Genomic DNA, 12,325 nt, shown 5'->3' with positions numbered 1-12,325 from the left:
GGAGCTGTAGTCCATAACTATTGTGGGACCAAGATTTGGGCATTACTCCTGTATGATAATGTTTCAAATCCCAACTCAGCCATCAGCTTGCCAGCTGATCTTGTATTAATCATCATTGCTCCACCTTCCAAATGGTACCACCCAGTGTTCTCCCTTTAATCTAAAATAGTATTGAATATATCTGTACATGTACTTTCTTTCCCCAAAGGGCCAAAAATGATTTATATACCAACTGTTATTATAGTGTACCTTATAACTGGGTACATATCTGAAAATGGCTCTCAACTATGTTGCCATGGATGTCAATAATATGCAACATGTATTTCTAGAAAACCCTGCATTAAAATTTTTACTGTGTGTATATCTGTATGTGTGTGTGTGTGTGTGTGTGTGTATCTATCTATCTATCTATCTATCTATCTATCTATCTATCTATCTATTGCCTGTTACAGACTGCCAAAATAAAGCTGCTTCGGGTCTCTTTGAAGGTATGCTGTTTAAATGATGCATGCATCCTAAGAATCTGGAAGCTGCACCAAAGCTGCACTCCAGTGCTTAGGACTGGAGTGTGGCTTTGGCTTGACCTCCGGACTCTTAGGACCCATGCATCATTTAAATAGCATACCTCCAAAGAGACCCCAAGCAGCTTTATTTTGGCAGTCTGTAACAGGCCATATCTATTAGTTTTTTTGAAAAGGGTTATAGAGAAAAATTAAAATCTTTACAACAATTTAGAAAGTTTAAAAATCACAACAACACGAGAGAGAAAGAGGAAGTATTTCTTAAATAGAGACTACACTTAAAATCATTTCAAAGCCCAATGGAACAAAAATGTTATACTATACTGCTTAATATTAAACTAAGAAGGTGCCAATCTAACGTCCTTATAATGAAGATTTGATTATTGATGCAGAGAAGGTGCTGTTCCATATTTCTATTGATTTATCCAGTCTTGGAGGTGGCACATACATTAAAAACATGTTACACTTAGGGCATGCTCATATGGGGTTTGAAATCATATTAAAATTTGAGTTGAAACAGAGCTTGTAAAATTATATTTAAGAATGAATCTGATGAAATAGTAGAGTTATCTATCTATTACTTGGCTGGGGTAGAATGATGTTCATAGACCTATTTGGAATGGTATCACTTACCTGGTTTGTCAAATGTTTTAATACTCAATTCTCTCTTTTACAAAAGTACCTCAATAAATACTTTTCAAAAAATTATCATGAATTTTCTTGCCCTTGATGAGAAAGATTGTGTGTATACATTGAAATGCCCTATCAAAAGAATGGTCAGCTTTTGCAAGTGGTGATACACACACACACACACAGGGATGTTTATCACACTATGCTCTTAAAGAGGTACTATTCCAGTGTGACTCCTCTAGCTGCCTCCTGTTGCATGCTGGGATTGGCAGTTTTAAGGAGGGGTATTTAGAATTCTCAGGCAGAGAAGTTCAGCTCCTTAAAACTGCCAATCCCAGCATGCAATAGGAGGCTGCTAGAGGAGTCACACTGGAATAGTAGCTCTTTAAGAGCATAGTGTGATAAACATCATACACACACACACACAGAGTGGAGCCTTGTTATACACTGGGGTTTGGTTCCAAGATCCCCCATGTATAACAAAATCCGTGTATGCTCAAGTCCCTTATAAAAAATGGAAAATCAAGGTTTGATATTTGAAATTTATATCTTTCTTGAACATTTTCAAACCATGTATGCTTGAATCCGTGTATAAGAAGAACCAACTGTGTGTGTATACACACACACACACACACACAGAGAGAGAGAGAGAGAGAGAGAGAGAGAGATGTTTGTTTTGAAATTCATTTGGACAATAATCTTATTTTTGCACAGAAAAGATTTGTATAAAGCCAAGCTTTTCTGCATAAAACATTGTTTTTCTCAATGTCACATTTTTTGTCAAATGTTTGTTGCAAAAATGTTGTACACAGACACATTTCTAGCAAAAGTTCTGATTCTGATGAAAAATAATTTAAAAAATGTCTAGAAAGCCTCTCATAATCTTGCCCAGCAGGGAGGAACTTTTGAAATCCTTTACATTGTAGTCATTCTTTGCTGAACTGGGTGTTTACAGTCACTTTTTTCTTCCTAATGGCAACCAGACTGTTTCCCGTGAGTCAGAATTTGCAGGATAGCTTCATTTGCCATTTATTATTCTTCTCACAGTGGAAGTGTCTGGCTTCTGTTTTATTATTAGCAGCAGTGCAGGTGAATGCTTTGAATTCTGTTTGGGTGGAAGTTGTTCTTTCCTGATGGAGTGCTTCAACTTCCAGTTAGTATGATTTTGTCTAATCAATGCATAGAACAGTAGTGGCATATCCTGTTTCAAATAGTGCAAGGAATTATTTTCTTTCTTTCAGCATTGAATGTCAGAGTCTAGGCAGTATGTCTTGTAAAAGATCCCTTACTGATTTAAGTATAATTTCTTTTCTCCACTCAGTAAGGATGAGAAGCTTGACTTTAAAAAACTTTACCAATTTTTTAGGTTAGAGTAGATATGATCACAGAACCAGACACAGGGCTACTGTTGGGGGGAAAATGGGGTATTTCCCCCCTCATATTTATCTAGTACAGGAAAAGGTATTCTAATGCTATCTAGTAGTTTTGAACTGCAAATCCCTTACATCTCAATCATATGTCTACTGGTCAGTGATTATGGGAGTTGAAGTCCAAAATGTTGCCCATGCTTAGTTTGATGATACAAAGTGGCATCTAAGTATTATGGGAAGGGTAGACACATGCCCTGCTTTACAGAGGACAGACTTGTTTGAAGAGGAACACAGTCCTTGATCGCAAACTATGCTATATCTGAAGGGCTATCTGATCCCAATACAATACAAACATAATGAGCCTGAAGAAGGGAAAGTAGGAGCCTTGAAATTGCTGATCCACAAAAAAGCTGAGAAGGCACACAAGTTACCTGGGCATATTCTTCTCTTTTCTTGCATTTCCATTTAATTCATAGCAATTTACAAATTTTCACCTGTACATATAAAGTAGGTGTGACCACAGGTGTCTTCCTGCCAATGCTCTGAGGCTCTTCTACCTTAGATATATCCCTTAATCCCTTGGTCCTGACACTTACCTCACTTTTACCCCCAATACATTTTTGAGTTTCTGTCTCCTATATGTGTGTTATTCTTGGCAGTACATTATTTGCGAAAAGTATTATTATAAGTTCATTCAAGCCTCATCTCTTTTGGAAACAAGAATAAAAATACACTTTGGCCCAAAAGAAACTGCAGATACAATCCAGTTTGACACGGCTTTAACTGCCCTGGCTCAATGCTAGGAACTTCTGGGTACTGTAGTGTTGAGAGACATTTAGTCTTCTCTGTCAGAGAGCTCTGGTGTCACAATAAACTACAATTCCCATGATTCCCTAGCACTGAGTAGGAACAGTTAATGCAGTCCCAAACTGGATTATTTCTGCAGTGTGTTTTGGACCTTTATATACAAGCAGATGTTACATTTCTTTCTTTTCAAGGTTGGTACACAGATCATATGGTTGCAATATTTACAGCACTTCATTGGTTACAAATTATTCCTTAGTTCCTTTACTGAATCTTATTCAATTCTAAACTAGTTCATGCTTCTTTTAAACTATTTTCTCTATTATATATCCCCTTTTACAGAAGTATGAATTCTGTCAAAGTCTGGTCTGAATTTGAACTGACAACCCACAGAACAAAGCAGCTATGGACTGCTATGAACTGACTTGTTAACCAATGCCTTCAACTCTAAACTGACAAACACTCTTGTCACTGAATTTTCTTCACTTCTAACAACACTGACACAGTCATACACAATCCTTCCTTGCTCTTCCCTTTTTATAGACACTTCTTCAGCAGCCGCCACCTTTGCAGCCAGGCTAAACCTAATTAACTGTTGAGAAAAAACATTCTGCCCAGTGACTTGCCATAGTAGCATGCGCATATATATATATATATATATATATATATATATATATGGGGATTGCTGTCTATTGACATTTGTTACTCTGGAGGTAAATCCTCAGTTTTGCCATTGTGTAACTAGCTGTGTTAAAGCAAGGGAAGGAAAAATTAAATATTAACACCAGTGTAGCTACAAGTCACATTTACTGAGTGGTTATAAGCATTCTGTACCTCCAAATATGGCCACACTATGATGCATAGTGAGAAAGATTGCCTCACATTGTTGAAAAACAGCGAATTTCAATCAGATTGGAAGGATTAGACACAATTCTGAATGGCATGTGGTCCTAGAAAAATATACCCCCCCTGCCTAGCTACTTCATAAACTAGAGTAAGAAAAAGGAGGAGGAGAGAATTTGGTTGGTTGTTTCATTATCCCAAATAGCAATTTGTCACATATAACATTGTTTCATGTTGTCAGAAGTTGCATATACACCTTGCCTGGCATAAAATGTTGGAAGGTTAGTGTGATGGATTATGCAGTACAAAAGGCTGTTGTTGAGACATGGTAATCTCAGGCACAGTTAGTGAGATAATGGGAGAGTGGCTAGCATCAGTCAAGCCTGTTCAAGGTTGTGTCTGTGAAAAGAATTGGACTGTAATAAGATAGAAGGAGTCACATGGGAATGAGAAGGGGAAATGAGTCTATTAATTATAACAAGAATTATAAGAATTAAGTCCACTAGGAATTTGAAATGTGTACATTTCTGACATGAACTTCACTGGACTGGATCTATAGTTTCTTAATAAAGGGTTTCTGAATTTTAACCCCTGAAGCCTGGATTTTTGAACTTAACATCCTGTGCTACTTGACACATGTAAGATTCATTTCTTGTCTCTGATTGTGAAACTCTCCAAAAAAGAATATATTGTGGAACATTATTAATTTTACCAATTTCTTAGTTTAGTTTAGATTCTCTGGATTCATCTCAACATCCCAATTCCTATTTGATAAAAATCAAAACCTTGGCAATGCCATGTCCAGAGGGACACGTCATCCCACAATGCCGTTTCGGAGCTCCTTCCTGGTTTGGTCTGCTGGGCGCAGCCTTTAGATGGCTGCGCCCAGCAGACCAAAGGAGAAAGGGGCCAAACGGCCCCTTTCTCCTTCTCCCCGCCACCGCGGGGTGTCCTTTCCAGGCTGCGGGGAAGGGGCCTTTTGCCACTTCCCCAAAGCCAGGAAAGCGGTGGATCGGGGCCTCAGCAGCTGCCGCTCTGGCCACTGAGGCCCCGATCCGGCGGGGAAAGGTGCGTCTACAGGCCACCCCTAAGGGGCAGTCTGTAACATGCCTTTGTCTCACTCATTCCACTGACATTGTTAGTGTATGTGTGTTGCTGTCAAACTCAGTTTCTAAGGTCCAAAACACACTGTAAAAATAATCCATTTTGAGACTGGTTTAACTGCCCTGATTCAGTACAAGGGAATCCTGTGAAATGTAGTTTATTGTGGCACCAGAGCTGTCTGACAGAGAAGGCTAAATGTCTCACAGAACTACAGTTCCCAGAATACCCTAGCATTGAGCCAAGGACTTGAAGCTGTCTCACATTGGATTATTACTTGAGTGTGAATTGGACCTCAGCAAAGAAAACTAGAAGTAAAAAACTGACATGAAGTAAATAACTGTATATCGACCGTGCATGAGGACCCTTGTGTGCAGCTCTTGAAACAAAGCCTTTCAAGACACCCAGCCCCATCAAAGTGCCTGCAAAATATTTCAGCCCTCCAACCATCCATAAATGCAGCAGTTTTCCTTTCCTAATCCTTTCAGAATCCATGAAACCAACAATAAAACCAGCCCAAAATAAACCAATATGGCATCTGGACATGATGTAATGTCACTCCGGTGCACTTAAATGCTCTGGTGTGGTTCACTGGGTGGGTTCCGGTGCATGTGTGTCCTCGTCCCCTTCCACATTTCTCCATCCCTAGTCTACATCATTTGTTACCCAACAAACCATTTATATAGTGATATTGGTTCAAATTCCTCCTTGGATTTAGAACAGCATTTTCCATTTTTAGATATGAGATCTGCCTTTAATCCCAGCTCTCAATTTATTAATATTTAACAGTGGCCTTTGTACACTATTCAGTTATAGGTCAATGACTGCACTTGGATTGCCATGTCCTATGGGATCCTTTGGCCCATTACAGACGGGTACCCTAGGACAGACTCAGTCCGTGCTAGGGGTAGAAAGGGGTGTCTCTTCCAGACGCCCCTAACCCTAGCACGGACTGAGTCTGTACAAAATGGCGCCTCGTGGCGTCACATCTAGGGCCCAGGAAGGAGCGCAATTTTCGCGCTCCTTCTTTGCTGCATCTGGGAACCGTGCCGTTTGGCTGCTGCGGTTCCCAGACGCAGCAACCGGCGGTGGCAGCAGACCGCTGCTTTTCGGCGGTCTGTAACCCACCATAGTTTTGGACTTTGGGGAAGGAGGCTTTTTGAATTCTGAACCTCATCAAGTCTCTCATTCTTCATCAAACTAGAAACCCATGATTCCTAAGTATGTTGTCATGGCAGGTAAAGTGGAATATAGGGCTATAATTGTGCAGTGTGAGTGGGTCCCTGATCAGCAGATGCAGGAAAAATGGACAAGATAATCATCTACGTATTATGGTCTGTCATATTCTTGCAGCCCTTTGGTTTTTCATTCTCAGGAAGACAGCCACCCAGAAGGTTTGTGACTCTCCTGATGAACCTGTGTGTTTGAGGCATTGTACTTGGATTTGGTATCAAGTATCATCAACAACAACAAAAAAAAAACCTTTATAATTTTAGTCATTTTTTCAATGTTAACATTAAAACCAAATGAAGGAAGAAAATAGATGATTTTTACATTCCTGATACATCATAACTTAAGATAGGATCAGATGTGACTTATTTGCGCTTTGAAGTCTGTCAGTCAAAACCCAGTGCTTTAAAGATACCGAAATACTGAATCTACACTGTACCAGACAATACTGAAAACAGCATTCTCAAGAGTGATCCATCCAAAGCCATAAACACGGAGATTTCAGACAGTTTCTAAGTCAGTTACGCTAAGAAAAAATTGCAATGGGGAAAGAAAAGAATTGATAGGAATGGTAATATCATTCGGCTATTAAAATTAATGGGGACTTCTTGGGGAAAAATATTTAATTTTCGTCCTAGCTATAAATTATTACAAATTCTCCTGGTGAGATACTCTTAGTAAATTATTTGTAAAGAATAGTTTTAATTAATTCTTATTACATCCCTGTAGGCATAGGTTTTACTGAGTTATTAGAGAAACTGTTAAAGTTTACATTCATGTAGATTTATTTGCCCTTGAACATGTTTAATTAAGTTTGAAGAATGACAGATTTTTTTCAATTCCTCACGGATGTATTGAGACAGAAAGGATATTCAACAGTAGAGGTTTTTTAAAAAGGAAAATATAACTTTAATAAAGAATGACTCTGATTGAACCTGTCAGTCCTCTTCACTCAGCAAAAAACACTACTTTTACTATTGTCAATATTTTTGTTTCATTTGCATTTTGAAGCCCTCAGTATAGAATTAATTGAACCTGAGCGAATGGGAATTGCCCTGAATATCTATAAAACACATGTGTGTTTTATTTCTGCATTTGGGGTTATTAAAAGCATGCAATCATATAATGCAAGAGCCTCTTTGACAAACAAATTTGTATTTTAGCCTAAAACTTTTAGCCTAAAAAAACTTATCTGGTAACTGAAAAACAACTCACCCTACTTTACTGTGTAGTAATATAATATATTCTACTATCTTGGGAATCTGCTTCCTTATTTTGCACTATGTATAGATTCAGCTTAAGTGAGAATTACCTGGGGTGTTTAGTGAGAGAGTGGTCACTGGGGAGAAAAAGAAAACTGTGAAGGTCATAGATGTTTCTCTCCATGCATGTGAAATGTGTTTGGTAGAATTGTTTTGTTTTAAAAGGAAAGAAGGAGGGAGGAAGGAAAGGAGGGAGAAAAGATGGAAAGGAAGGAAGGAAGGAAGGAAGGAAGGAAGGAAGGAAGGAAGGAAAGAAAGAACGAAACTGAGCCACCAAGCTACTACCGGGGCGGGGGGGGGGGGGATGTTTAGCATGATCAAGAATACTGCTAGAACATTTGGTTCATGAATGAACTTTAATCATACAAGAGGAAGGGTAGTGTGTGTCATTCAATTAGATTTTGAAGCATTCTGTCTTGAAGAAAGTGCATCAAAACACCTTATGTCTGTGAACGTTCCTAGCAACAACAGCAACTACCTTATATTATGATACATTTATTGATTTACCGCTTAGCTCTTATATGCTATGCTAAGTCTACTTAAGCATAAGCAGCATGAGGTGCTAGGTCTGCCTTGAGGGTGTTCATTCATATACCATGAGAAATGCTCTTTTCTACCTGCTGTAATTTGACTTCTTTGGCAAGTCCACCTCACTCTTTATCCCAGCTCAGATGGAGCTATATTGTTTAACAGCAATGATATAAGAGCAGTGGTTACTGATAAGTGAGAGTGTTCAGTTGAGTGAATTATGCTGGAATTTGGTTCCAGCTCAAACAGTATAATGAGACTTGACTAACTCACTTTCCTCACTATTCACTGGAGAGTAGGCAAGGTCTTCATCATCCCTGATATCTGGAGTGTAGGGGCTGGTGGCTCCCTCTCAACCCTCTGTGTTTGTCTGTATTGCCACTTATTTCTGAACCCATCTTCATTGTCTGCTATTCCTGTCTTCCCTCTTGCCCAATCAAATGTCATTTACATTGCACATTTGGCATTACTAACTCCTTGCCTTACCCAGTTGGCTGCAGCTGCGGCATCTCTTCATTTCTTTGCAATGGTGGAAGTATGTGACACCTGTGTATTGTCCCACCATGGATGAAGGAATGCCAAAAAGTTCTCGTCTAAACAAGAAGGGAATAGCTAGAATTCTAAAATTTACATTCTATTCCATATATTCATCCCTAAATTCAACATACTTGGAAGATGGTTTCTCAAATTTGTTTAACTGTTCTTAAAAGAAAAAGAAACCCTCTTGTATCTGGTCACTAACATGCTGCTCTACTGCTGCTATCACCTCTGAATAATTCAAAAATTATCTTCCTTTTTAAGGTTTGGAAACAAGAAATAGTGAGATGAAACAAGATCTGGTGAGTAAGATGGATGGCTTATGCACTCAAATCCCAAATTCTTCAAAACATCCATCTTCTTGCCAATCTTATGAGCAAGACTTTTCCACAGCATTCCTCACCATTTTTCCTTCATTGTCTCCTTGAATCATCACAGCAAGTTAGAGTATTATTCTGCATTAACTGTTTGGCACTTCTGAAAATAGTCAATCGTAAAAATCCCTTCCTTATAACCGAATACCTGTTCCCATGACATCTCCTGCTGACATTTGAGTCTTGAGTTCTTTGGATGTAGAAAGCCTGAGTGCTGCCACTGTAAGGACTAATGTTTGGCCTCCAAATCATAGTGATGAGTCATTCCAAGACATTTATCACTAGATTGCCCAAAATGTTGCAAAATCTACAAAACCAGATTTTGCTTCTGGTCAGCATTCAAACACTTCGGGACCCACTTGGCTAACAACCCTAACAAGTCCTAACCCAATTGCTCATGAATTATACACCCAGTGCATTCATGGGATGTGTCTAGTGTCTCAGTTATAGTTTTAGCTGAGATTTGCCATCTGCCAAAATCAGATCATGAATGAGTTCAACATTTTCAGTAGTTGATACCATTGAAGGCCTCATGGATATTGCTGCATCTTCCATCTCAAAATCTCCATGCTGAATGTTGGCACACCACTTCTTCACAGTTGAGTAGAGTATGACAGGCACTTGTCTCTCAATGTTTGCATCATGGATTTCCTTTGTTATTTTCTTCTGCAGGAACAGAAACTTCATGATGGCCCAGAGTTCGGCACTTGAAAATTTCATTGACATGGTTTATAAATAATCTGAAAATAATAATAATAATAATAATAATAATAATAATAATAATCAGAAATTAAAGCTACAAGCCTGAAAATTAGCAATTTAGAATACATAAGAACACTCTTACAGGCTACAGTAACAATGTTATGCTCAGATTTTGGGAAGCAGGATTGTTCAAGAACTTTTCAGTACCATCTCATACAGCAACAATATTTTGCACAGAAAATCAGGTTTTGCAATAAAATATACTTTTGCACACAAAACAATGTTGTGTAAACAAAGTTTTCACAATAAAGTTCCAAAATGGAAAAATTCTCATACTCTCACTCAGGACACACACAGAAACACACACAGAAAGAAAGACAGAGACAGAGAAATGGTCTCTCCTCATTCTACCATGCTAAAATGAAGTAAGCAAAAATGTATATTCCTAAATGGGATCAAGAAACTGAAGTTGCCTTTTGGTATAGTTACCTTCAAAGTTAAGTCCATGGACAGAAACTTGACCTTCAAAACGAAGAAGAAGAAATTAAAATATAATTTTTAAAAGATGCCAGATATACCAAATAATGTTCTCACTGAAATTTAGAAGAGAACAACTGAAAGCATATGGATGTTTTTTCATGCTTCACAGATTTCTGCAGCCAGGGCAACTAATAATATGGTTTATGTTTCTTTCCTATATTATGAACATTGAATGCTGAGAAGTGGACAGGTAGTGGTCCAGGATAATGAATTTTAATCAGTATGATACACACAGCAGCTTGTCTTTGTACCTACCGGGTAATATCAAATCTCATGCAGGGGATCTTTAAGATATTCAAGCACCTCTGGTTATTTAAAGGAAAAAGAATTAAAAGATAATTTAATCAATACAGAGAGATGAATTTCACCATGTGTAAATTTTTAGAAAGCAGCATGTAGGGGATTAAGGTTTACTGATTTTTCTTTTCTTTAGTCATAGGCAAGATTCATTACCTTAACATTCCAAACTGCATTCCCCCTCTTGGATACCAGAATCCATATATGCTCAAGTCCTATTAAATATAATGACTATGGGCTGAAACAGACTGCAGAAATAATCCAGATTAAACCGCTTTAACAGCCCTGGCTCAGTGCTAGGGAATTTTGGGAACTTTAGTTTGTTGTGGCACCAGAGCTCTCTAAGAGAGAAGGCTAAATGACTTACAAAACTACAGTTCCTACAATTACATAGTATTGAACTGGGGCAGTTCAAGCAGTTTCAAGATGGATTATTTCTGCAGTCTGTTTCAACCCATAGTCATTATAATGTTCCTTATATAAAATGGCAAAATCAAGGTTTGCATTTTGGAATGTGTGTGTGTGTGTGTGTGTGTGTACATAGTATTTTCAAACCATGGATGATTGAATCCATGGATAACAAATCTGTAGATTTGGAGGGCTGACTGTACATGCAACAGATCTAGTTGCTTCATATCAGAATTAACAAAGAACAAATTCTTAATTTATACCTAGTCTAGAGTCAATAAGAGCTGTGGATATATTCAGTGCACAGAAAGACAGACAAGGCAGACATAGGGACGATGTCTGTTCTTCGACATAAAATTCTGATTTGAGTTCTCATGGGAAAAGTTCTACTTTTGGCTAACTTTATCAACGTTATGCAGGATTAAGGCACATTTGGAAATTCCATGCATATATTTTAAAAAAAATCAAAGAATCAAGACATCTGCTCTTGTTTTAATTTCTTATTTGAAATGGATGTGGGTAGTTGCAGGTATTGATGCACTTTCTAAAACAAAGCATTTGAATTCTTACCTCTTATTTCTGGAGGATGACATTTCTGTTCCTGCACTTGAAGCCTATTCAGCAAGTAGCTTTCACCTCCTCTTTCTATAGACTTGAGTACCCTGCTAGAAGATGTAATGATTCAGTTAGTTGGCTACATTTCATTTGAGAAGATTTCCTGCCCCTTCTTGGTTATAGCCTGTACAATAAACTTTGCCATTGTAAGTAGGAAAAATATTGCATTACATGGTTCACTGACTGCGCTGTTACCCAGGGTCAGGTTTGCTCATAAATAATATTCAGTGCTTTGCAGTCATTTTGCTGGGTTAGCCAAATAACTCCAGCATTCCTTTGGTTTTTTTGAAGAAAGATTGCTATGCCTGGATAATTTCTTCAGGAATGGAGAAATCCCTAGTTATATTATTAATTGAATATAGGTGTTCTAATCTAAAATGCAATTAATTAAATCAGTGTTTGCTCCTAAAGCATTTCCAGAGAATTGCCTAGGGAACTTCCTTACATTACTTACCTTAATGCCTATCCACCTCCGCTTCTATTCCTATCTCTCTTCCTTCTGCTCAACTTATTTTGTACTTGCATTTTTTCAAACTTCCATTTTTAACTGAATTATTTCTAGA

This window comes from Sceloporus occidentalis, unplaced genomic scaffold (assembly GCF_023333645.1).
Source record: "Sceloporus occidentalis isolate IW3139 unplaced genomic scaffold, rSceOcc1.0.p SCAF_3, whole genome shotgun sequence".
Classification (NCBI taxonomy): Eukaryota; Metazoa; Chordata; class Lepidosauria; order Squamata; family Phrynosomatidae; genus Sceloporus; species Sceloporus occidentalis.
The sequence above is the reverse complement of the archived record's forward strand: the minus strand, read 5'-3'. Positions refer to the sequence as shown.